Source organism: Euprymna scolopes, chromosome 1, assembly GCF_053919585.1.
Source record: "Euprymna scolopes isolate OS-2025 chromosome 1, ASM5391958v1, whole genome shotgun sequence".
In the NCBI taxonomy this organism is placed as follows: Eukaryota; Metazoa; Mollusca; class Cephalopoda; order Sepiida; family Sepiolidae; genus Euprymna; species Euprymna scolopes.
Genome location: NC_136482.1, coordinates 32,366,018 through 32,393,269, shown reverse-complemented (window position 1 = coordinate 32,393,269; position 27,252 = coordinate 32,366,018). Strand labels below are relative to the sequence as shown.

The window sequence follows — 27,252 nt, the reverse complement described above, 5'->3', positions numbered from 1 at the left end:
TGTTCCAGCTTGTTCGATTCGTTGGTCTAGTGGTCTCCATCAATTTGCTGTTTTAATACCTCATTGTAATACAGTTTCTTATTCCCGTAGCTTCTTTCCAAGAATTCTTTATGCTTACTGTTTTCCTCCTTCCTATAGCCTTGGTCATTTCAAGCATCTCCTGTCTTTGTGATAATCATTTTTCATTCTTGTTAGCTTAATCTTCATCTGAAGCGATTTCCATAAAATAAAAACATCCTAGAATGATTACGGTTGGCAATAAATATCACAGGAAAGCTGAAGAGTTAAAGAAAACTGGTTGTCACGTCATCTTTTGCATTCAAACAATCAAGACCACAGGACAGATGATTATGATGTAAGTACTTTATAGCAAGTTCACTTTCTTAAATACAGAAAAGTAAGTTCATTTTTGTAAAACGTCTTAAACTTATTTCAATTTGAAGAATAAAATATATTTCGGAGTAAGACTCCTTTATCAATCTTTTTTTTTTTTTCTTCTTCCTCGACATGATGTAGTGGAAGATAGTTCGATGAAGAGTCCACGTGATGTTAACTGCGGGGTTTTTATGAAGCCGGATAGGTGACATGTGGTCGCGAATTTTGAAAATCTGGGTAGTTATTTTTCTGTATATCCGTGAGAAACGTTGAGTGAAATTTGAAGAATAAAATATGTATAAATACATTTGAAGCCAAAACTGCAACGCAAAATTTTTTTATAAAATAAACGAGTGTTTATTTTTAAAGAAATATATTTCAGAGTAAGACTCCTTTATCAATTTTTTTTTTCTCTTCTTCCTCGACATGATGTAGTGGAAGTGCTTGATTCATGTTGATTGGAGGAGGGCTGGGCTCAGAAGAGGAAACAGAAAAGCTAAGACAGTCAGGATAAAATCCAGAGCTGAATCTGTAAGAATGTCCTGCAACAAATGTCTGGTTCATTTTCATATTACAAGCTTGCCACACTGTGGTGTATGTCTAGTAGCTCTGCTAGGATTCACTGTTAGGAACCTTGTTACAATTACTTCAGATTCACTGTCGCTCTGCACACAGGTTTGAGAATATGAAGCATCTACAAGTACCATTAAGATTTTCTAGGTAAAATACTCTCAAATGATAAATCGTAGAATTATTAGCTTCCCATCAATACTTGAACCATTTGTCCTCAATATAGAGGATGGAAAAGGACCTGATGACCTGACTTTTTTACTCTTATTCACATCAAACAAGGAAAATTGTTATTTAAATATAAGGCGCCATTATTTGTATCTACAGGAACACTATGTAGGGAGTTGAGATGTGAGATGTCTGTTCACATAACATTTAAATTTCATTATTATTTAGTAATTTAAATGTAGTAGCAGTTTGCATTTTGTTAGGAGGAAGTCACAAAGATTGGACATCGAGCCAAACGACATACTCCAAGAAACATTCCTCGGGCAAATTATTGACCTTTGAATAATATCTATGGTTCTTCCACCACTGAACACCTTATAAATAACCGTTCATAAATGCCTTTAATTTCAGTGTCAACTTATTCTCTATTTTTAGGAGTTTTTTTTTGTTTTGTTTTTTTACACGGTGGTCACCACTTATCAAGGCCCGGAAGCCACTCAGGGATAAGGGTTATTGCAAGTACAGTACGTTAGTGTGGAGATTTGAAAGTGTTTACTTAAGGGGGCGGTTCATTAGGAATTTGTTAACGTTGGACTTGAAGACATCCAAGTTGTAGTCAGGTGGGAAGCAGGCAGACAGAACAGAGTTCCACAGGTGTGCAGTTCTAAGAAAGAAGCTTTGTTCATGGAATCCGCGTTTTGATTTAAGCACAGATAAAGAGTGGGGGAAATTTTTCACGGTGGATTCGGCTAGACGGGTGTTTTTCATGAAAGATTGGCAAGGGGGGACCAGAGATTGGAGGTCAGACGAGCACCTGCCATGGAAATAACGATAAAACAAGGATAGGCTCGCAACGTCTCTTCTGTGGGAGAGAGGTTGCAGGGTAGAGAAAAGGGCATCTCCCACTAAGCCATGAAGTCGATTTTGTACTCTGTCAAGGCAGGATAGGCTGTTTTTAGCAGCTCCTGCCCAGATATGGCAGCAGTATTCCATCCTTGGACGTACTTGGCTTTTATATAGATAGAGAATTGCATGAGTAGTGAGATATCTTCTGGAGCGGTAGAAGGATCCCACCATCTTTCCAGCGACCTTGGCAACAGATTTGATGTATGTGTTCCATTTCAGATCAGGAGTAAAGGTCAAACCCAAAAACTTGTCAAAACACGGGGCCTCTCCCAGACGAGAGCCATCCATCACAATTGATGCCAGATGGGGATCAGAGCATTGATGATGTAAGGATAGGAGTTTGGTTTTAGATGCATTGAAGGTAACCAGCCACATCTTCCCCCACTGAACCATGCGCTCAAGATCAGAGGAGAGAGAATCCGAGAGAACTTCGTCATTTACAGCCTTTGATGTGTTGCCGTAGATGGTCGTGTCATCAGCATAGATGTCAACGAATGATTTAAGTATGTGTTTAGGGAGGTCGTTGATGTAGATCAGGAAGAGAGTTGGGCCCAGGATTGACCCTTGAGGGACTCCAGCATTAATACTGCAGGCCTCTCATTTTTGTCCATCGACCACTACTCCATTTTTAGTTAATCGTCCTATCATTTGGAGATTCTAGAAATTATTTATATCAAGTCTTTGAGATCTTTTCTTTGCAAACAAACTTGATGTGATTTTTAATTGATTCCTCCCCACCTTTCGCCCCGCTATAATGTCTAATGTCATATTTTTCTCTTTTTAACCGTAATCTTAACCTCGATTTAGATCTGTTGGATGATGTTCGAAACTGCTTAGATAGTCCCTTCAGCCATTTTATCTGTAATTCATGTTTAAAAATGAATACATCCTTTATATATATATATATATATATATATATATATATATATATATATATATATATATATATATATACACACACACACTTCTGAATAGATTTATCCAACAATCAGCTGGTATGGAAACCTGTGATTATAAGATTTACAAAATATTGCTGGTCGTAATATTCTATGTATTATCCCATCTAAATAGGAATTGCTCAATATACAGGATAGAGCAAATAAAGCAAATTATAGTGATTCAATGAAATTTAAAAAAAAAACTTTATTCAAATCAAGGATTTTTTATTATTCCAAGTAAGACAAAGAATACTTTAGAAATTTTATTTCCTTATTCTATAGGGTTTCGATGCCTACCATCTCTTCAGAGGAGAAAATATTAGCAAATAGATATAACGGTATTCACCCTATTTGTTAAAGTCAGACATGGAAAATCATAATCAAAAAATGATTAAATAGAAGTCACATAGTGGGTGAAATTGAAGAAAAGCATATAAAGGTTTAGTTTCAAATTGTGCGGTAAAATCCAAGGTAACTATCCTTTAACGCAGTGAGGTATATATATATATATATATATATATATATATATATATATATATATATATATATATATATATATATATATATGTATTGAACTAATAATCAATGAAAAAAAAGTACTCGATATGTAGAGCTATTATAATTGAAATTATATAAACATTAGAACAACTCTATCCAGATTAATCAAGGTTTCAACGAAATAATCATCTCGTCAACGGTTCAATAATTGGATCGTTAAACCACTGATGAGCCAAGTAACTTCGCTTAAATCTATATATTAATACGATAGCGTGTGTGTGTTATTTTGTGTGTCATGTTTGTATCTTTTTTTCTTCTAAGTGACTGTCGTTATATTGTTATGACCTTCCATTTCTTGTAATAAATCATTTTACCAATTCGTAATAAGTTTTGGTTTTGGTTATAGCTGAAGGAACTCAACCTAATATATAAATATTTTTTTTTTCTTCATAATTTTTAGTTTCGATTCAAGCTGATGTACCAAAGTCATAGGGATATATTTTTTTTATTTTTGAAATCACAACTTTATAAAAATCGATAGAAAATTTACTACTAGCAGGCCGCCTGGCATTGCCCGGTCATAAAATATGCTTAAATATGATATTTTGATTAATGCAGATTTCGTATTTATTATCATATTAGAACCAATATATAGAAAGCCTTTAAAATGTTTTAAAAAAAAAATGACTTGTGTGCAACCACCGAGAATCGAAACCAAAACGTTTAGCGTACGATTTACTTTTTCCTTTGACGGTAATGTCTGAGCTATGAAGACATGTTTGCTGCAAGGCTAAAAATTAAAACAAACCAATAGCTATTACATTATGCATGCATATTCGTAATCCATCGTTCAACCTTCAACAGGCAAATTCCAATTTTTTTAATTTTCGCTTTTGTACTGATTTTCCCCACCTAAAACCCAAATATAAAGTTTAGCATGGGTTCGAATACTCTATACATTAAGTTTCATGTCTGTAGACCAAAAACTAACAGAAGTTTGGTAAGCAAATTTTTTAAACAAATATATATATATATATATATATATATATATATAAGCATACATATATATATATATATAAACATATATATATTATATATATAACATTTTTATGCAAATATTACACAAGTATAAATCATGTAGAATATCTGTATTAATATAATTACACGTAAATGTTAACTAAAGATGATCATTCCATAAGAAAACTGAAAAAATAAAAATCTATTAAGGAATTAATTAAATTGAATGTTTAAAAGAATATGCAAATTAGCTAGATCTTTTGCAGATGAATGTAATTCCTAGACCCATATATAACAAAGTTGTATTTTCTTTTTAAATAAATAGAAAAAAGGGGTTGTAATATGAATATTAATACACACAAAAAAAAACACACACACACACACACAAATTTATAAAAGTATAAATATACAAAATCTGCATAAATTAAAATATATTTAAGCATATTTTACGACCGGGCTATACCGGCCGTCCTTGCTAGATTAGATAAATACTTTTGCATTTTTAACAAAAGAGCTACAGAGAGTCTCCATTTACACTGAACATTCACAGAATGCTAACATTAATATATTATATATGAAAGAGTCCGCTGTGTAGAGCTTTTCTGGTGTTTATATTATTTCATTATATATATATATATATATATATATATATATATATATATATATATATATATATATTAGATGAATTGATTATTAAAGCATTCAGTTGCAAAATTCTATGCTTAAATTCAAAAAACAAAATCGATCGCATGAATAGAAATGATTGAATCCCAAAAGGAAAATCATGCAAAAATTAATGCTTTCCGTGCATCAAATTGATCGTTGCTGACAGAAAAAAGTTTATCAAATTAATAAATGTTATCTTCTTTAAAAAAATGTAAAAATTTTGAATATCTCCAACTAATCTAATGTGGGGAGCCATGCGAGGCGTCTCTCTCTCTCTCTCTCTCTCTCTCTCTCTCTCTCTCTCCTTCTTCAGAAAATTGCTGCTAAAGGGATTTAATTGTAATGAAATAGAAACGGCAAAAACGTTTTTTCCAACATTAAATTATAATCAAATTTCCGAACATTCTGTCTGGCATTTAAATTGAAATACAACTGAAACAAGTTTCCGATTTAATCAGCGCTCTGAAACAAATTGCATATGAAGACATCTTCAAAGGCATGCCGATATGTTCATCATAAGATCTATATCTTTAAACGTTATTTATGAAAGCGCCGTCAACGACTTGAATACTTGTTCATCATGAGGTCTCTAAATAAAATTACTTCAAAGGAAACTGAGAGGTAAATGTGATGCAAAGAAGGTGGGCTCCCTACACTATGCTAGAATACTACTTTCATAGTGAAAGTACCCTACAAAGCCACGATTCGCTTATGCATGGATCATTGTTGTCACATTTGTGCTGGTGCATCTACCACTAATCTCTCCCTCTTGAACACGGCTCAAAAAATTCTCCTATCTAGATCCTGCATTCCAATTAGATTAAATGATTTAAGTAATTATTTGATTGTCTTCAAGTCCAACGTAAACAAGTTCTTGATGAATCGCCCCCCCCCCTAAGTAATCCAATTTACAAAATTTCGACTACTTATGATTACTACGCTATAATCCCATCGACTAATGTATACCCATTACACTTTATCCTCGAGTGGCCTCTGGGCCTTGATAAGAGGTGACTCCTATGTAAAAAAAAAAAAAAAAAAGAAAAACTAACAACTAAGCTGCAATTTTCTGTGCCTGTTTTAAAAAAATTAACAGGATGTGCTCTGATGAACCCATAGCACTTGTACTCCTTCGATATACATATCTCCAACCAACCCGTCAAGCAAAAAAATCTTACCCCTTCAATGTAGCGATTTCTAGATGCAGGAAGGTCTTTCAGTAACATCTTTCCTCAGATAGCTAGACTTTGAAATTTCCTTCCTGTTTCAAGCTTTCTTGACTATATCAACATGCATCATGTAATACAAACAGCCATCTTGCAACTCAACTCCCCACATAGTTCCCTGTGGGCATGATCCAAATAGTACTCTATGCTCTTGTTTGGGGATGACTAAGAGTTTAAAAAAAATGTTTATGAAATTTGTATTTAAATTGAAGTGAGATTTTCCCCATTTTTTATGACTGGAATAGTTTAATAAACACAACTACATAAAATATCTACTATGAGCACCCTTTCCTGCTTTGGAAGGATACAAAACCGTCTTTGAAATCTAGTGAGTGAAGATCTTTTAGTCTCCCTACTACTTTGTCACAGAAGAAACGTTGCCAGTTCATCTCTGCTCAATCGTTACTTTCATGTTTGACTGAACTTCATCTTTTGCACCCCCCTCTCTGCAAAGCATTCACAACAAATACTCGTCTAACTATAACAACTGTCAACAATTTCCCTCACTCTCTTTCTTTGCCTAAAGCTAAACGAAAATTCCGTCTGTGGAACATAATAATGTGGGGGTTGCTCCCAAACTGGTTATAACATGGTTGTTTTCAAGTCTAATGTAAATAAGTTCTTGTTGAGTTGTCTGCTTAAAAAAATAAGTTCCACCATTACTGATCATCAATACTGTCGCACTGTCTACCTATCACTCATTAACCCTTATCCTACAGGGGCCTCTAGTAAAAAACAAATAAATCTCTTGTTGTTCATTTCCATTATCTTTTTAATCATGTTCTAAAAAAAGGTTTTCATTAACTGAGTTTTATATTTATTCTGCTCACCAGTTATTTCTATTGTTAAAAATGGAATATGAGGAAATATTTTTTTTCACGCGTCCAATTCTGTCTGATTCACTGTGTGCTATTTCATGACAGGTATTTCTTCGATATTCCATGGTTGCAAATCATAGGAGTATACATTTTTGTAATAATCTTTCATGTTTCTTTGTATTAATATCTTCATAAAGAATGTTTTACTCAATAATTACCGATCTACTCATTTCAGGAATAATGGCATAATCAGATTGACCCACTGGTTCTCGCCAGATCACCTAAGGTAAGCAACATTGAGCCTGGCCAGTACCAGATGGGTGACCATTTGGGAAGGCAAGGCGCTGTATGTACCATGAGGTAAAAATACCAGTTTGGGAAAATGGCATGGTCTATCCTTCTCTCGAGGGTAGATAGGTCTCTCTTAAGCTGTGGTAGGCAACCCATCTAGTGATGGCGTCACGATAAAAAATACCTTTGATAGCCTTGGCGAACCATCAAGTATTTCAAACCATTAGAAAAAAACGTGAAAGATTCTGCGAAATTTGTTCACGGTTCACCTGCACCTACTGGCATTGGACAAAACATCTTTTTTTTTTTAAACATTGAGGGAACGATTCGCCTCAGAATCATGTGCTAATATGCTTTATTTTAATTATACCACTGTGTCTTGATTATTACCTGCAAGATTATAACAGTGGCGACGAGGGATTAAAAACTTACATCGCCGCAACAATTACCATAAAGTAATTACTAATCATTTTATAAACATATATTCTTTCATGTTCTTCATTCTGTACATCATTCAGCTTTGAAAATATTCCAGTGAGTCGCTACTATCAATTGTACTAAATACATTAATCTTTTAACATTAAATACATTCTTACAACACCTCATGTATAATCATTATGCTAAATAGAATACAAAAACATCTGCGATATAAATATGTACAATAAGGAATGTTAATGAAATGCATACTATGGATGCAATAAATATTCATCTAAGCCAAAAAAAGATGGTTTGATTTCTCCACCTGGAAAAGGTTTTTTAATTTCTTAAATAAGGGTTTATGTTGAGAAATTAAACCACTTAAAGTTCTTGAAAAACCAGATACGCGGTTCCATGCTGTGATTATGTTCCACTTGAGATCTTCCAAAATTAATGTGCATAGTCAGTCAGTTTTTTATGTTCATAGATTAACAGCCGATAACTTGGAGTGGTCTCTCTGGTGTGATCCAAGTTATATCTATATACATTCGAACAGAGAGACAGAAGTTCAGTTGAGTTTCTGTGGTTCTCAGAATCAAAAGGCCCTTTGTGACCTAAGCTGATTGACTGCTTGTGTTATGTTGCTTTTAATTCATTTCTGATGACAAGTTTGTTTGGTGAATAAAGCAAACATTGTCATTCGCTTTCAACTAGAGTTTTGTTTAGATCTGTTGCAGCATTGACTATAGGTCGATTGATACAACAAGACAAAGACAACCAGTAGGTCCCATTTAGATGATGATAGCATTTTGTGTATAGCCAAGAACGACAACATTTCATATAAATTGGGTATAGAAGTTATGAAGAAAAAGTGAAGGAAGAAAATGTAGAATATAGATGCGTGCATATAAAAAGATTTTTATGGGTACATAATTTTATTAAACATTTTAATAATACTAGGCACAATGTCATTATTAATCGGTGAGGCATTTTTCCCTTCTTTTATATATTTGTAGTCATAGACATACAGTCCTGGTTCGTTGTATCACAACTCATCAGTTCCGCTAGACTAGCATCTCTCCCAAGCCAAGGATTGAATCTAGAACCGTCGTGTTGACAGTCGGCAGTTCTCTCACTCGACCATGGAATCGACGCCCGTAAATAACTCGTCGGAATGTCTATTTAAATAGACACCCGCCACCACTTTTATAGTGCTCAAATCGCCTGTTCATAAACGAACAAACAACGAGCTTTGCATTTTCAGCAAATTATATATATATATATATATATATATATATATATATATATATATATATATCTGTGTGTTACTTATTTGTTTTTGTTTTGTGATACTTTTTGAATGAATTCAAACAATGCACTTAAAGGGACGGTCAGAATCTTAAAAAAATCTCTCGGTTGGAATAATTGAGTTAGCAGGTAAACGTTTGGCATCCGGTAGAGTGCCCCATCCCTAGCTTGAACAAACTGATAAGAAAATTGTTTTTAAAAATTCATACTCTATATCATACAGTCTATATTATATACTTGCAGGCCACCCTGTGTTGACGGGTGGTAAAATATGCTTAAATGTATTTTAATTCATGCAGATTCTGTATTAATTGCAAATCTATTTGATGAGCAAATTCTCTATTGACTATTATATTGTACCCAATAATTCAAAAGTTTTAAAAAATATGCTCCAGTTCTATCAGCTGGAATCAAAATTAAAACATTCAGTACTTTAGCCTTAGACGTTACCATCTGAAATATCACCAGATGGACGAAAAAAAGGTTAAAAATTAAGAACTTCAAACTAAAAATGTATATGTATGCACACTCAGATGTTAATCGATTTACACCTGCCAAAGTCAACTGATTTTTTGTCGATGTTGACTCTTTCACAGCTATTTTACAGGCTAAAGAACAATTTGAAGGTCCAAATAACCTATATAACAAGTTTCAAGTCTGTAGACCAAATATTCAGAGACGAGTTTAGTAGAGACTTTCAAACACATAAAGGCAAGTTCACTTTATATATATACTAGCAGACGTACTCAACGTTGCCCAGTATTAAACGTAATGTTAAATTCCTTTAAAAAAATAAAGTATAAAAAATAGAAAGAAACTGAGATATAGAAACTGAGAGTATTATGTTTTTTCTAAACAGTTCACCTCTTGCAAGTAAAAAGCAAACACTCGAGCTGAGATTGAAACCAAAGCCTAAAAACAGCATGTCAAGTAAATAACTTTTAGGCCAGCGTGATACAATCTTTAAAAAGTGTTTTCAAACCTACTTATTCTTGACATAAGGAAGCTGTGATCTGAAAAATTTGCACATGCGCAATCGTAAAAAGTTGACAAACAGATAAAAATTAGATAAGCCACAGTACCAATTTTTCAATTTTGACTCCTTAGCAGCCCTTTTTCCTGATGAAAACTGATTAAAAAGTTTTCCACATGTCTGAATACCCTATGTACCAAATTTCAAGTCTGTAGATAAAAAATTTGTTGAGTATATACGTTGATAGTTGTCCTCACACACACACAAACACATTCTCACTTATATAACGGGTAGAACAATAAAATTATCACCCTAAAGAAAACAACTTTTATTGAAAAAAATCAATTTAGGAAACTTGATTATGTAGTAGAGCTGACATCTATTCAATGGAGCTGCCTTAGCTTTAATCACTGCCTTGATACAGGTCTGAAACTGGAAGAACGCCTTTTCCACAAGCGCCGGTGGAAGTTCAGCAAATACTCAGTGGATGGTGGCAATCAGGCTCGCTTTGGTGTTGCGCGGGGGAGGGGGGGGCCATGTTGGTGATGCTCTCGACGTATGACTAAATGAAGTAGTCCAGCGGGTTCAGGTCGGGGGGGGGAAGCGGGGGGGGGCAGTGAGATAAGGGTACAAAGTCGTAGCACTCCTTCTGAAGCCAAGCCTGGATCTCTTTGGACTTGTGGGCCAGCATCGAGTCCTGTTGCCACACCCAAGGTCTGCCAGTGGCCATTTGATTGCAGTAGGGGATCACTACACTAAGGCACATTTCAAATACGCGTTGGTGTTGACTTTCAAGCCGACTTCGAAGATGTGAGATGGCATGATGTGTCCTTCACTTGAAACCACACCAAAGATTATAACTGTGGGTAGTCCAATGCATTGAGCTGTGCCCTCAAGCATTGAACTGTCCAGATTTGCATTTTGAGGGTGCTGGCAATGGTCCTATTGTCATAACTTGGACTAGTAGAGAGCGTAAGTTGTACAGCAGTGCATCTCCAATCTAGCTTGTTGAACTTTATGTCACTTTCAGACATGATAGAAGGCTACTATTGGTCTTGGGATTTGTACATAATTGGCCAACTAGTAGATAGTCTGAACAAAAAAGGGAAATCGGTTTTCAAACAGAAATGGAATCATGTTATCTTTTCTAGGGCGACAATTTTATCGTTCCAAAACACATACATATGTATAAAAATAAAATAAAAATACCAGCGATGGTTGACGTTATGTTGTTTTGAAAAAAGAAAAACCGAATGAAATTATGAAATAATCAACGTTTTGTCCCTATTTCAGAGGGCGTCTTCAGGATATTAAAAGGAAAAATGCAAGAAAAGAAAAAGATCGTAGACCTATATATACACTTTGAAAAATAAATATGTACACTTTTTATTTAACGCATTTTAAAAGTGTATATATAGACATTGAACAACCCAGCCTTCCCATACACACACGTTTGTCTTTCCCGATATGGGTAGGATTCAAACACTGTTTTCTTCTTATTTTCGTATGGTCTATGATCTTTTTCTTTTCTTGCATTTTTCCTTTTAATATCCTGAAGATGTCCTCTGAAATAGAGACGAAACGTTGATTATTTCATAATTTCATCTGGTTTTTCTTTTTTCAAAACATACATACATACATACATATATATATATATATATATATATATATAATGATTGCTGCATCTTTTCAGATGATCAGCGTCATATTGGGTTCTCCCCATCTCATCATCCATGCCATCTCAGATGACTCTGATGAACAATCATGTTTTCTCAAACCAGCAGTACACTTGCAAATTTTGCTGCATATCAAACAGATGGTTTGGTTTGGACTAATAGGCACAAAGTTAACCTGAGAAGGAGTTTTGTGTGACTTGAGGTGGTTGACGTAGTCAGCTTTTGACAGAAACACTCGTTCACAAGTTTCGCATTTCCATCTCTGTGTGTCATGGTAAAGACTATCAATTACACCTTTGCGAAGCTCTCATTTCAGATTACTGTGGGTCCGTTTTCTTTTCTCTTTAGAGCATCACAACTTTCATGTACAAGCATTCACCACTTAGGCCTTTCCAGAGTAAGTTTTTCCCATGTGCCGATGTTGATTTGCAGGACTTTGAAATTGTTCTTTGTACAGTCCCTGAACCTCTTCCTAGGTTTATGTTGAGGGTGCTTGTCATTTTCCAGCTACCCCCAAAACATTTTTTCGGCAGCCTACAAGCTTTCATTCAAACCACGTGGTCCACTCAATGTACACAGGTGTCAAAAAGAAAGTCCGCACTTGTATTTTTTTTCCAAAACTGCAAATTTAAGCTAAATTTAATGTAACTGTTTAAACAATCTATACCTCATTTGATTGGCCTTTTATTCTTCTATAATTTTACCTGTTCATATTTTAATTCAAATATTCTATTGCTCACGTAAATTAAAAAAAAAATGACTTCAAATTGAGGAGGCAAAAAGAAAGTCCGTGGCAACAAATTCACTTAAAACCAGCTTAAATTATCGCTCCTAAATCAATTTAAAATATCCACTAACAGGAAATAAAGCATCTCTAATCGTAATTATTCTTGTTCCAGGTTATACAACGTAACATTTAGTCCATATGCCACAACCTTTCTCTTAGTGATCGTCAGGAGCTCATTAATTTCCACCTTTCTGGTTTATCCAATCGAGAAATCGGCCACAGATTGCAATGTGATGAAAAAACGGTACGTAAGACTGTGGAAAAGCACCAAAACACAAGCAGTGTTTGTGATGCCACTAAATCTGGTCATACTAGGGTTATTTCTAACAGGGAAGACAATGTTGTCAAGTTCTGCAGTCTAAGAAACAGATTTGAAACGGCTCCCCAAATCTGACAACAGTGCAATCTTGTTAAAAAGTGAGATCTGATTACAGATATATATATATATATATATGCATATATATCTATATATATATATATATATATATATATATATATATATATATATATATATGCATATATATCTATATATATATATATATATGATAGATAGATACACACACACACACACACACACACAAAAACACAGATATAAAAACGTGTCTGTTTGATAGAACAGTTTCATCCTAAATTCTACGCAAATATACACAATCTAAAAATTATAAATAAAAGAAGTAAGCGTAATACTTAAATGAAACAAATCATTCAATAAGAAACCATAACAAAATAAATAATAAATGAACGCTCCGTTTTCAAAGGAATATGTAAATTAGTTAACTTTCATGATAATATACTATGTATTATACAGACCATATTCCCTGTATATAGTCTATATTACACGGTTTATATTATGTGGTCTACACGGTCTACGTTATGCAGTGTATTACATGGTCCATGTTATGCACTGTATTACATTGTCTATGTAATGCAATGTATTATATGTCTACATTATTCAATGTATTACATGGTATACATTATTCAATGTATTACATGGTATACATTATTCAATGTATTACATGGTATACATTATTCAATGTATTACATGGTATACATTATTCAATGTATTACATGGTATACATTATTCAATGTATTACATGGTCTACATTATTCAATGTATTACATGGTCTACATTATTCAATGTATTACATGGTCTACGTTATTCAATGTATTACATGGTCTACGTTATTCAATGTATTACATGGTCTACGTTATTCAATGTATTACATGGTCTACGTTATTCAATGTATTACATGGTCTACGTTATTCAATGTATTACATGGTCTACGTTATTCAATGTATTACATGGTCTACGTTATTCAATGTATTACATGATCTACATTATTCAATGTATTACATGATCTACATTATACAATGTATTACATGGTATACATTATACAATGTATTACATGGTATACATTGAATAATGTATGTGGTCTACATTATGCAATGTATTGCACACTATGTTACATGAAAGGGCTGTCCCCTTCTGATGTAAGTAAGAAGACATACTACATAAGTGAAAATAATATTAGGATAAGGCTAGAATCGAACCCGGTAGGCAAGTGTTAAAGATAATGGAAAATGGAATGTTAGAAATTAAGCCCATTGTTAATTCTATTAGAAATAGTTAAATATTGTTTAAGTTGGAAAAAGAGTCGATTGTCCATTCTTTTAGAAATCTAGATATTAAATATGTCAGTTAAATGAATGCACAATGCGAGTTAAAATATATTGTTTAAAAATAGGTTAGAATTAGAATTGAGGATTCTTTTGGTTGCAAAAAGTTTGTTTGGACAAACATTTGTGAATCCACGTGGAAGTAGTCACGTTGGTAAACACACTTCTCAGTCAAGAGCTGATGAGAGAGAGTCAGTTGGAGAGGAGAGCCCCTTAGAAGCTAGGGGAGGAAAATAGATCCTGTAAATCAAAGTTTGAATTCCTGACATCACCCACGGTTGATTGAAGAATAAAGAAACCAACTTTATTTGTAACTGTTTGTCTCATGTCGTCATTCCTTACAACAAAAAGGTTTTTATCATCATCTTGTAACGAACTATTGTACAACCCTTCCAAGTATTATGTGCTTCCATCCTCAACAATAATGTATCTCCTCCCCTCTATAGGTGTTAACAAGAATCATCCCAGTCTCCCTCATTATCATTGACATCGTTAAAGTGTCCCCAATATGTACCCCTATGCAACAACTACATTATGCACTGTATTATACGGTCTACATTTTTAGATCTACATCATGCAATATATTATAAACTGTACATTATTCAATGTATTGCAAAGTCTACATTATGAAATGTATTACATGGTCTACATTATTAAATGTATTACATGGTCAACATTATGAACTGCATATCACGATCTACATTATGAAATGTACTACATGGTCTACATTATGCAATGTACTACACGGTCCACATTATGAAATGTATTACATGGTTCAAATTATGAAATGTATTACATGGTTTAAATTATAAAATGTATTACACGGTCTACATTATGAAATGTATTACACGGTCTACATTATGAAATGTATTACACGGTCTACATTATGAAATGTATTACACGGTCTACATTATGAAATGTATTACACGGTCTACATTATGAAATGTATTACACGGTCTACATTATGAAATGTATTACACGGTCTACATTATGAAATGTATTACACGGTCTACATTATGAAATGTATTACACGGTCTACATTATGAAATGTATTACACGGTCTACATTATGAAATGTATTACACGGTCTACATTATGAAATGTATTACACGGTCTACATTATGAAATGTATTACACGGTCTACATTATGAAATGTATTACACGGTCTACATTATGAAATGTATTACACGGTCTACATTATGAAATGTATTACACGGTCTACATTATGAAATGTATTACAAGGTCTACATTATGAAATGTATTACACGGTCTACATTATGAAATGTATTACACGGTCTACATTATGAAATGTATTACACGGTCTACATTATGAAATGTATTACACGGTCTACATTATGAAATGTATTACACGGTCTACATTATGAAATGTATTACACGGTCTACATTATGAAATGTATCACACTGTCTACATTATGAAATGTATCGCACGGTCTACATTATGAAATGTATCGCACGGTCTACATTATGAAATGTATCACACGGTCTACATTATGAAATGTATCACACGGTCTACATTATGAAATGTATTACACGGTCTACATTATGAAATGTATTACACGGTCTACATTATGAAATGTATTACACGGTCTACATTATGAAATGTATTACACGGTCTACATTATGAAATGTATTACACGGTCTACATTATGAAATGTATTACACGGTCTACATTATGAAATGTATTACAAGGTCTACATTATGAAATGTATTACACAGTCTACATTATGAAATGTATTACACGGTCTACATTATGAAATGTATTACACGGTCTACATTATGAAATGTATTACACGGTCTACATTATGAAATGTATTACACGGTCTACATTATGAAATGTATTACACGGTCTACATTATGAAATGTATTACACTGTCTACATTATGAAATGTATCGCACGGTCTACATTATGAAATGTATCACATGGTCTACATTATGAAATGTATCACACGGTCTACATTATGAAATGTATCACACGGTCTACATTATGAAATGTATCACACGGTCTACATTATGAAATGTATTACACGGTCTACATTATGAAATGTATTACACGGTCTACATTATGAAATGTATTACACGGTCTACATTATGAAATGTATCACACGGTCTACATTATGAAATGTATCACACGGTCTACATTATGAAATGTATCACACGGTCTACATTATGAAATGTATTACACTGTCTACATTATGAAATGTATTACACAGTCTACATTATGAAATGTATTGTTCTTCTAGTGTTTCGGCCATTACCTTAGATATGTGCTAATTAGTTTTCCCCAGGTGCCTGCTATAGAGCATGGTGTCGTCGGCAAATATACCCATCTCAGAAACAATTTTATCAGGTAAGTCATTTATGAATAACAGAAATAACAAAGGTCCAAGAATCGATCTCCATGGCACACCCGCATTTATATAACATTTTTTGGACGTATGCCCATCTGGATTCTTTTCTCGTTTAAGAAGGATCTAATTATGCTAAGCATTCGTCCAGTAATACCATAGGATTTTATTTTCATCAGAAGACCATCGTGCCATACCCTGTCAAAAGCCTTAGATATATCAAGGGCTACTGCCCTCCACTCCCCTGCCTTATCCAGTGCTTGGTATAAACGTTCAGAGATTACAGTTAGAATATCTGCAGTAGAACTGGCTTGCCTAAAGCCATATTGGTGGTCTAACAGAAGTTTAGCAGTTATAAGGTGGTGGACTAGAGTTTGATTAATTAAGGACTCAAATATTTTGGTGAAAAGAGGGAGTAGACTAATTGGGCGATAATTAAATGGGTCAGTTCTTTCGCCAGAGTTTTTGTAAAATGGTACTACAGAAGCAGTTTTCCAAAAGCAGTCTATATTATGCAATGTATTACACGGTCTATATTATTCAATTTATTATACGCTCTACATTATGCAATGTATTACACGCTCTACATTATGCAATGTATCACACGCTCTACATTATGCAATGTATCACACGCTCTACATTATGCAATGTATCACACGGTCTACATTATGCAATGTATCACACGGTCTACATTATGCAATGTATCACACGGTCTACATTATGCAATGTATCACACGGTCTACATTATGCAATGTATCACACGGTCTACATTATGCAATGTATCACACGGTCTACATTATGCAATGTATCACACGGTCTACATTATGCAATGTATCACACGGTCTACATTATGCAATGTATCACACGGTCTACATTATGCAATGTATCACACGGTCTACATTATGCAATGTATCACACGGTCTACATTATGCAATGTATCACACGGTCTACATTATGCAATGTATCACACGGTCTACATTATGCAATGTATCACATGGTCTACATTATGAAATGTATTACACGGTCTACATTATGCAATGTATTACATGGTCTGCATTATGCAATGTATTACATGGTCTATATTATGCAATGTATTACATGGTCTACAATATGCAATGTATTGCATGGTCTACATTATGCAATGTATTACATGGTCTACATTATGCAATGTATTACACGGTCCACATTATGCAATGTATTACATTTTTCAATGTACTACATGGTCTACATTTTTCAATGTATTGCACACTACATTATGCAATGTATTACATGGTCTACTTTATGCAATGTATTACATGGTCTACTTTATGCAATGTATTACATGGTCTACTTTATGCAATGTATTACATGGTCTACTTTATGCAATGTATTACATGGTCTACTTTATGCAATGTATTACATGGTCTACATTATGCAATGTATTACATGGTCTACTTTATGCAATGTATTACATGGTCTACTTTATGCAATGTATTACATGGTCTACATTATGCAATGTATTACATGCTCTATATCATGCAATGTATTACATGGTCTATATCATGCAATATATTACATGGTCTATATCATGCAATATATTACATGGTCTATATCATGAAATGTATTACACGGTCTACATTATGCAATGTATTACATGGTCTACATTATGCAATGTATTACATGGTCTATATTATGCAATGTATTATCTGGTCTACAATAAGCAATGTATTGCACAGTCAATGTTATCCAATGCATTACACGGTTTATAATACATGTACTATTATATAAAAGAACTTTGTGTGCATGCATGAGAGAGCATTTTCCTTTCGACTCTGAAAAGTCTTGGCTGATTTTTTTAAAATTTAAAATGGAGATACTTGGAGTGTCTTGGAGTGTTCTAATTTAGGTTTTGTATCAGAATGTATGTGATAAATACCAAAAATCGATAATCGAAAAAACATTCAATACATCTAAGCTGTTAGCAACTATCTTAACTCATTTATTAACACAATTTTAGACATTAAACCGCTATAATAAAATGCTACATTGCATTCTAGGTGCAACAACTTCACGATCACACCATTTTCAGAGAAGGATTTCCTATTTTTCTCTTTCAATATTTAGTGCTCCCACCACTACTAGTTGACACCAGGACCAATTCTAAATTTGTCTACGATACTGTGATTGTATCACCATTAACTGGTTATTCGATACATACATATAACATAATCTTTCCATTTCTCGATAAATAATATTTCTCCCTTCACAAAGTCCACCCATGTGGATTGGTTTAGACCGGACATTCAATATATTCTGGAATCTATTTCTCCAATAAGTAAACAACTGCTCCAAAAATTATACAATATGGCGTAGCTCTCTACAGAAGACTATCGTGCTAAAAAAACAAAAATAAATACACAGAAATTAAATACTGGCAAACTAACACTTACCTATATTAAAAATACCTACACCCCCACTTCCTTCCCACAAAAAAAACACCCAGTCCCGTGAAAAAAAATAACTTGTACGTGTAACTTTATACAGTTTTCAGTTTTTTAGCAGATTAACGACTCTTACAGGATGCTATTTTTCTCCAATGTTTTTTTCTTTTTGTTTTGCTCGTGTTCTTTTTTTTTTTTTTATTAAATGTTCACTCTTGACTATTTCATTATCTGTTACTTTTATATTTTCTGCCGATTATCTCCACTGCACAGACATTAACTTTGTTTTGTCTTTTTGGGTGGAGGGGAGGGGTAAATTTTGCATTAGCTCCACCTCCACAGTTTTCTTTAACCCGACACCTGTTTATAGGTTTTTGACTATGCTGATTACGAAAATCTCATTTACATTTGGCAGAGACGAGTAGTTGTTGAGGCTGGGCTGTGTATTCCGAAAGCCGTTCTTAACATGAGTAGGTTGGGGGTGTCTATTCTGAAAGCTATTCTAAACATGGGGAAGGTGAAGGTGTCTATTCTGAAAGCCATTCTTAACATGGAGTGGTTGGGGGTGTCTATTCCCAAAGCCGTTCTTACCATGGAAAGGTTGAGGGCGTCTATTCTGAAAGCCGTTCTTAACATGAGGAGGTTGAGGGTTGGCCACCAACAACAACAATACTTTATTTTTTTGCAGGTGGGGGATGCATCTAATGAGCAACGCCAGTTAACAGATCCTGCTATTATATATATATATGACGTGTTCGGTGGAAGAACGACGTAAGCTGCACTTGATACTTTTCACAAAAAATGAGATAAATGTTTGGAGCATAATGATTATTCTTTGAGCTTTTAAATGGGGTTTAATAATCATGTAATAGAAGAAATTTATTAACTATTTAAATGCAAAGACAATCTTAACATATCATTCTAACATAAAATACAAATTTAAACAGATATAATCATATAGCAAATAGAGGTCGTCGTACTTTCCTGTTTTTCAGCATAATTTGAATATTAATGCAACCTTTTCTGTGCCACCTATTTTTACGAAACTTTTTTCTTGCAAGAACATGCTTCTCCAAGCCTGTGCTTTCTCCAGTGTATTTTGAAGAGCTACTGACATATTCTTTTCCACTATTTAGCTTCCGTTTTGCGGTTTCTCTCTCACCTTGGTCAACCTATCTTGTTCTCTTTCTTCCAGTTATATTTGAATGGGCTTACAAAATAAAATTTCATAGATGTTTGACTCTAATAAACAACAACGATGTTAGTGCTCGTTGATTTGCAAGTCTGGAAAAATCCAAACAAATACAACATAATTATGTAGAGAATTTTAAAAAAATCTATGGTCTTAAATATCCACATTTCAACAGACGTATATCAAATATTCAAACACTTATTTGCACATATATACATTGAATTCAGCAATGATTTTTTGTGATTAGATTCTCCTTGATATTTAACACATTTTGTGACAAAATCACAAAATTTCAACTTTTGGTCCTTACGTTGTTCTTCCACCGAACGCATCATATATATATATATATATATATATATATATATATATATATATATATACTCCTATAATTTTTTTTTATGTATTGATATTCATATTAAAAACCCTTTTTTTTCTATCTATTATATATTATAGAAAATGCAACTTGTTATGGTCATGGAATAGCATTTATCTGCAAAAGATCTAGCTAATTTGCATATTCTTTTAAACATACTTAATCCCCTATTAGTTTTTTCGGTTTTCTTATGGGATCATCATCTTTAGTTAACTATTACATGTAATTATATTCATGCAGATATTCTACATGATTTATATTTGCGTAAAAGTTTATAGTAAACGCAAAACTCTTTCCATGTATATTCATGTATGCATATATATATATATATATATATATATATATATATATATATATATATATATTTGTTTACAAAAATTTTGCCTACCAAACGCCACTATTAGTTTTTGACATGAAACTTATTACAGGGTATTCAAACCCATGCGGCACTTTATATTTGGGTTTTAGCTTTGAAGAACCAGTTTGACAAGCTGTATCCATACGCCAAGAGATTCTTAGTTGATGGCCCAATTGCGCAATGATAGACTGTCTATATACATTAAAATAAAATAGTGCATCAAAAACATTATCCATTTTTTGATCTTTGCCTCCACTTAAAAAAGTAACATGAGCCAATATATATCTCGATCTAAAATTTGAACATGGCTGCAAATGTGTGACCAAGAACGGTTGTACAGGCTGTCCAAAAGGTCACTGAAGGGTTTTGAACTTAAATAGATTCTTTATTTTTGAGGATATCTTTCTGTAATTTTAACACAATCTGATTTAAACATTGGAAAATTAAAAAAAAAAAGATTGAATTTTGCATTTTTTTTTAATTCCCAATGTCTTAGATTCAGTGTCTTTTTGGATACCCCGTATAATTAAATTTAGTGGTGAATGCTCTGACGAACTGCAATCACTTGTGCCCCCACGACGTGAGCACCCTCGACAAACCTGACAGGCTGCTAAATCCCACCCCCACACTGTAGAGATCCCTAGATGTAAAAGATCTTTTTACTCCAATAGTTTCTTTCCCAGAACCGCTAGACTCTGGAATTCCATTCCAGGTCCCTGCTTCCCCAACAGTACTGACGTGCAGAAGTTCAAGTGTAATGTGAACCGACATCTTGCTGCCCAAATCCCTACATAGTACCCCAGTAGTTGTTGCCCCTGATAGTAGCCCCCTACACCAAAGTGGCAATTTGCCTTGTTTGGGGTGAAAATGTAATAAAATATATATATATATATATATATATATATATATATATATATATATATATTATAGAGATAGAAATAAATGCACATATAAATATATTCTTTTCTTTAATTTTCTTGTGTTTCAGTAGAAGTTTGCAATGATAGTTCATATTTACTTGCCTCTCCATGAGGACAGAGTTAGACACAGAGTTAGACATTCTGGATAGGAACAAAAATAAAAATTTTCTCAGTCATGAAGTATTTCTCCTCCACCGACCAAGGTTAGAAAAGGTGAAGTGTAGCATCAGAACAGATACTACACTTTAATCTTCACCTGATGGCCAAAAATGACAAAAATAAACAATTATGCATGATTAATGGAAGATAGAATCGTCAGCGTGATGCAAAGTAATGATTCAGTTGTTTTAACGTACAACTCACAAATTACAGTTGAATGAAATAGATGGAAGAGATAAACAGGCGCGCCACATTCAGAATTTGTGTTGTATCAGTGTTTCATATAATTGCATCACGTCAGCATCTAATTGCTAAAAATGACTTATTACATTAGAGAGGAAACCTTTTGCGGTGGCCAGACAAGATGTCGTCTCAGATAGGGAGCTAAAAAAAAGCTGAGAAATTGTCAAAGTCATATCTGTTTCTGCAAGGAATCCACAAAGTTGAAAATTGAAGATAAAATAATGATCCCACGTATAAAGCAGAGTAATGACTAGCATTTTAATTTCACAAATGATTTTAGATATATATATATATATATATATATATATATTACACATACATACACACACACACACACACATATATATATATACATATATGGAGAAGTGGGGAAGTTAAAAGGATAAGATAGATTCTTTAAGAGGAGACCTAAAGGGGTAATGAAAAGCTCAACAAATTGATTTGTATAGAAGATCATCATCATGACAGGCTCCTTGCCCGGACCAATGTGACTCTTCCTCCAGAGTTTCCTGTCTTCCATCAGTTTCCTCAGATTTTCAGGTTTACAGTTGGCGTCGTGTGCTATTTGTTGGATGTACGTGGATCTAGGTCGTCCTCTGCTTGCGCGTCCGTGTCTTGGAGTCCATAGCAATACATCACTCACCAATTCATGCTTGCTCCTCAGACAATGACCGGCAACTCGTAGGCGTCTTTCTCTGATGGTATTAGATATGGTAGGTAGATTGCCATAAAGTTGCTGCTTCGTGGGATGATTTTGCCAAGGTATAGAAGATAAAGAATAAAAAAACGACAATATAAAAATATATACTAATGCATATAGATTTAATCGTTTATTCAATATGGATTTTACATTAATTAGGCGGTGTAGGATAAGTAAACTCTTTATACGATTTGTATTTGACTATGCTAAGAGTGAAATAATGGGGCATGAGAGGAAAAGGGTAACTGTGGAGTGGGAGAAATAGGAGAACTACAGTGATTAATGTGATAGAAATAGGTGATATGTAAGGTGGTTACTGCATTTGCCATGGTAGGATACGAGGGTATGAATCCAGTATCAAGGATGTCTACCCATGCTGCTCAACAGCTGAATCCTCAGCATACTTTATCACAGTTCCAGCAGCGAACACAAAAACGTGCTAGCCACCAGCTACGTTCGTTTTCAATGTTCTTATCCAAGTGTTCAGGCAAGCGATTTTGCATTTCCTTCATCCAGCAGGTACAATTAGGGCTACCAACTTGTCAATGAATTCCTCATAAGGGAGGAAATGTTTCCCTTTAGGATGGTTTCGTTTATGGCATATCAACCATTTATTGGTTATTTCATGTCAAATGAGATTATTAAATGTAATTCTAGGTGTAGGATAGTGATCTTATATTCTAGAAGACGTCACTCTTTCAAAAATCTACTCATTGCCACTGCCTTCTAGAATCGATTTGAAAAGAAAAATAAGAAATAGGGTTTTGATTTTCTGAAGAATCAAATTGAATAATCTGCCGCTGAACTTATAAACACTATTAAAGTATTACATAACCAGCTGATTGATCAGATTGGGACTAACTCCTGTCATCCGTTTTCTGAAGAGGAGAGGTTACCTTCATGGGGTTGCAGTTTGTTTTTGCAAAGAAAAAAAAAGTACCCAAAAACCAGGCTTCTGGGCTTGACCTTTACTCCTGATCTTAAATGGAATACGTACATCAAATCTGTTGCCAAGGCCCCTGGAAAAATGGTCGGATCCTTCTATCGATCTAGTAGATATCTCACTGCTGATGCAATTCTCTATCTATATAAGAGCCAGATACGTCCAAGGATGGAATACTGTTGCCACATATGGGCAGGAGCTGCTAGAAAAGACTTGTCCTGCCTTGATAGGGTTCAAAATAGACTTCGTGGCCTGGTGGGAGATGTCCTTTTCTCTTCGCTGCAACCTCTATCTCACAGAAGAGATGTTGCGAGTTTGTCTCTGCTTTATCGTTATTTTCATGGAAAGTGTTCGACTGAGCTTCAATCTATGGTCACCCCTCGCCAAACTTTCACAAGAAACACTAGACTAGCTGAAAACATTATCAATAATTTTCCCCACTCTTTATCTGTACCTAAACTTAAACAGATTCCATGATCAAAGCTTCTTTCTTAGAACTGCACGCCTGTGGAATTGTCTTCCGTTTTCCTGCTTTCCAGCTGTCTATAATATGGTTGTCTTCAAGTCCAAAGTGAACAAGTTTCTGATGAGCCGTTCCACTTAAGTTAACAAATTTACCGAACTTCCATTACTATTGATTACTATATTGTCCTTTTGACTACTGTACACTCTTTAACCCTTATCCTTGAGTGGCCTATCGGCCTTGATAAGTGGTGATGCCTATGTAAAAAAAAACAAAAAAAACAAAACAACCTCAGCTCATTGCAGCAGCGTCGTCCATCGGTACTTTCTGTAGACCCGTTTTCACGTCTCTCCCCCATCTGTCCAGTGGCCTGTTTTTAAAGAAGACAGTTTCCTTCAAATTTGCATATATGTGCGAGAGCACCAAAGATTCTGCGAGACTACATTGTTATATAAAGCCGCAGGTGCCATTTTGGACCCTTTTCAGCATCATGACGCTGTGTCGGCAAAGTGCACACCGAGGCCGTTTAAGAGGTAAGCCTGCATTCCCACATCTTCGCCACACAGTTAGCAAATTTGTGGCGATTCTTTTTAAAAAGTGTCTCTGTGATGACAGATGTTGCATTTTGCATGGATGATGTGGTTAAAAATTTGATAAGAGAGATGGATGCATAAGATGCATCGAAGGCAATATAAGAAATACGTATAGCATTTTGAGTTACATATTTTCATACTTCTTGTGTCATGGCATGTTCATGGCATAGATGAAATTATGGTTAGTGTTCTCCATAGGCTTCAGTCCATTTTGTGAAGACATTATATGATTTGAACTTGGCAGAATATGTGGGGTGGGTTGCCATTACCTTCCCCAGCTCAGTGGCATCTGACTCGCCTGTTTGCACCTATCTGTTGTCCTTAGATCATCTGTATAGCTGCAGTCGAATAACGTAACTTTTAACACCATAGAACCGTTAGAGATTCATCCTCCTCCATGACCATCAAACGTCCTGCTGCCAACGTTATCAGAGTTACCTTCTCCTAAATGCATGTCATAACTAAGACTAGGGGTTCATCTCTACCAGTGAATTCATGCACCTCCAGATACCAACCTGGAAATTTCTTATGACTCTGCGCAGTACATACAGCACCTAACCTTCCCAAATGGTCATCGATCTGATACTGGCCAGGCTCATTGTTGCTTAACTTTGGTGATCTGGCAGGAACTGGTGTCCATGTGATTGTGCTGATCCGTACTTAATGTGTTACAAAGATCTGTGGTGCAATGCATAAAGTACTAAGTGAATTCAATTCTAAGTGACACTCTTATGGAGGTTGAAGGTTCAATCCTTAGTGCAGGTAATACCAAGAATACAATTGCGAATTACTTAAAACTAAATCTGTGGAGGATGAAATAAGAGCATCCTACTAAAATGGATTAAATAAAGGGGTTTGTTTGAAAATTTTCTGCAGATTCCAGAGTTTAACAGAAAGATTCTCGAGTTCACCAGAAAAATTCAAAAGTTTGACAATATACATCTGAAGAGAGTTGGAGATTAGCACAGCAGTCTGAATTTGATAGTTGTGTCTCTGTACTATGGATGGGTTTGAAAGATGAAGACCGTGGACAACTGGGAAGTATCAGCATACTGGAAAATAGTAACCTGTGTTTTGAAGATTTGCAATAGATTTGAAAATTTGAAATCTTGGCTGCAGTTAAATTTGAAGGCTGCGAGATGTGAGCTGGCGATTCGTGATAGAAAAAATCATATATTCACATAACATTTTTGAGAAGTTGAAAAAGGAAAAAAAAGATGAAAAAGGTTGCGGCAAAAACCACACAATGCAATGCAGACCTTGGCTAGAAATGAGCATCGCTGTGATTATGAAGAAAGCGTTGCATGAGAATCTTTATTACACTTCATACATCTGAGGACCTGTTCTACAACATACAGAACAAGTGGCTAGCTGTACATGTGTCACAAAACTAAATTCTCTTAAAATGTGATACTCTTTGGATGCATTTCCAGCGACAGTCATGTCATGCTCTTCCACATCTTCAAAAAGGAATTCAAACTCAAATGAGATATATTTTTATTGAATAGCTGTCTACTATTGTCAAGCGCTAAATGGAGAGGGTGACAGGGTCATATGTATGGATGCAGGACTCAGTTATGTGTCACATATCTGAGATAACTCAGAAGTGGCGATTTGAAAACTTTCACATAACTAGTTCAAATATACAATTGCAATTCCAGGGAATATTATTTGAGACACTCTTGAGAAAGACCCCGACTGCAACACCAGATCAAAATAGTTATCAGGCACCTATCAAAGGATACCATAAAGACTGTATGCTCTCAGTTTAGGCTCTGTCTAGAGGTTGTGGTAAAGGTTCAGGACAGAAAATTTTCTCTAAGAGATGCACCTCGAACTTGAAAATACATCAATTATTGGCCAAGATATGAAGTTTTTTTCTTTCCTTTTCAAACAGTGTCAAATCTGTCTCAAACACTGTACACATCTATCGACTTTAGTTAAAATTCATTTTAAGGTTTTGGTAAAATAAGTGTTAAAATATTTTACCAAACAAGTAAAAAGCAGGTAAATTATATATTGAGAGCCATGATTAATAGTAAAACCTCAAGTAATCAGCGGAATTCGAACCAGATTTCTTAACTTATTGACAATTAAAACTGACTTTCTGCTTAAAACCAACAAAGCTGACCAAACAGCAAAATAAACACTAAGATTGGAACCTTCAAATGACAACATTTCTGCTACATATTTATAATCAACAATTAAGAAA

General features: G+C 34.4%; 1 protein-coding gene across 1 annotated transcript in view; it reads right to left on the bottom strand.

Moving 5' to 3' along the window:
• The window catches only part of LOC145292241 (putative aminopeptidase PLBD2), a 351,318-nt gene that overhangs the window by 116,357 nt on the left and 207,709 nt on the right, over window positions 1–27,252 (bottom strand). The window lies entirely within an intron of this gene.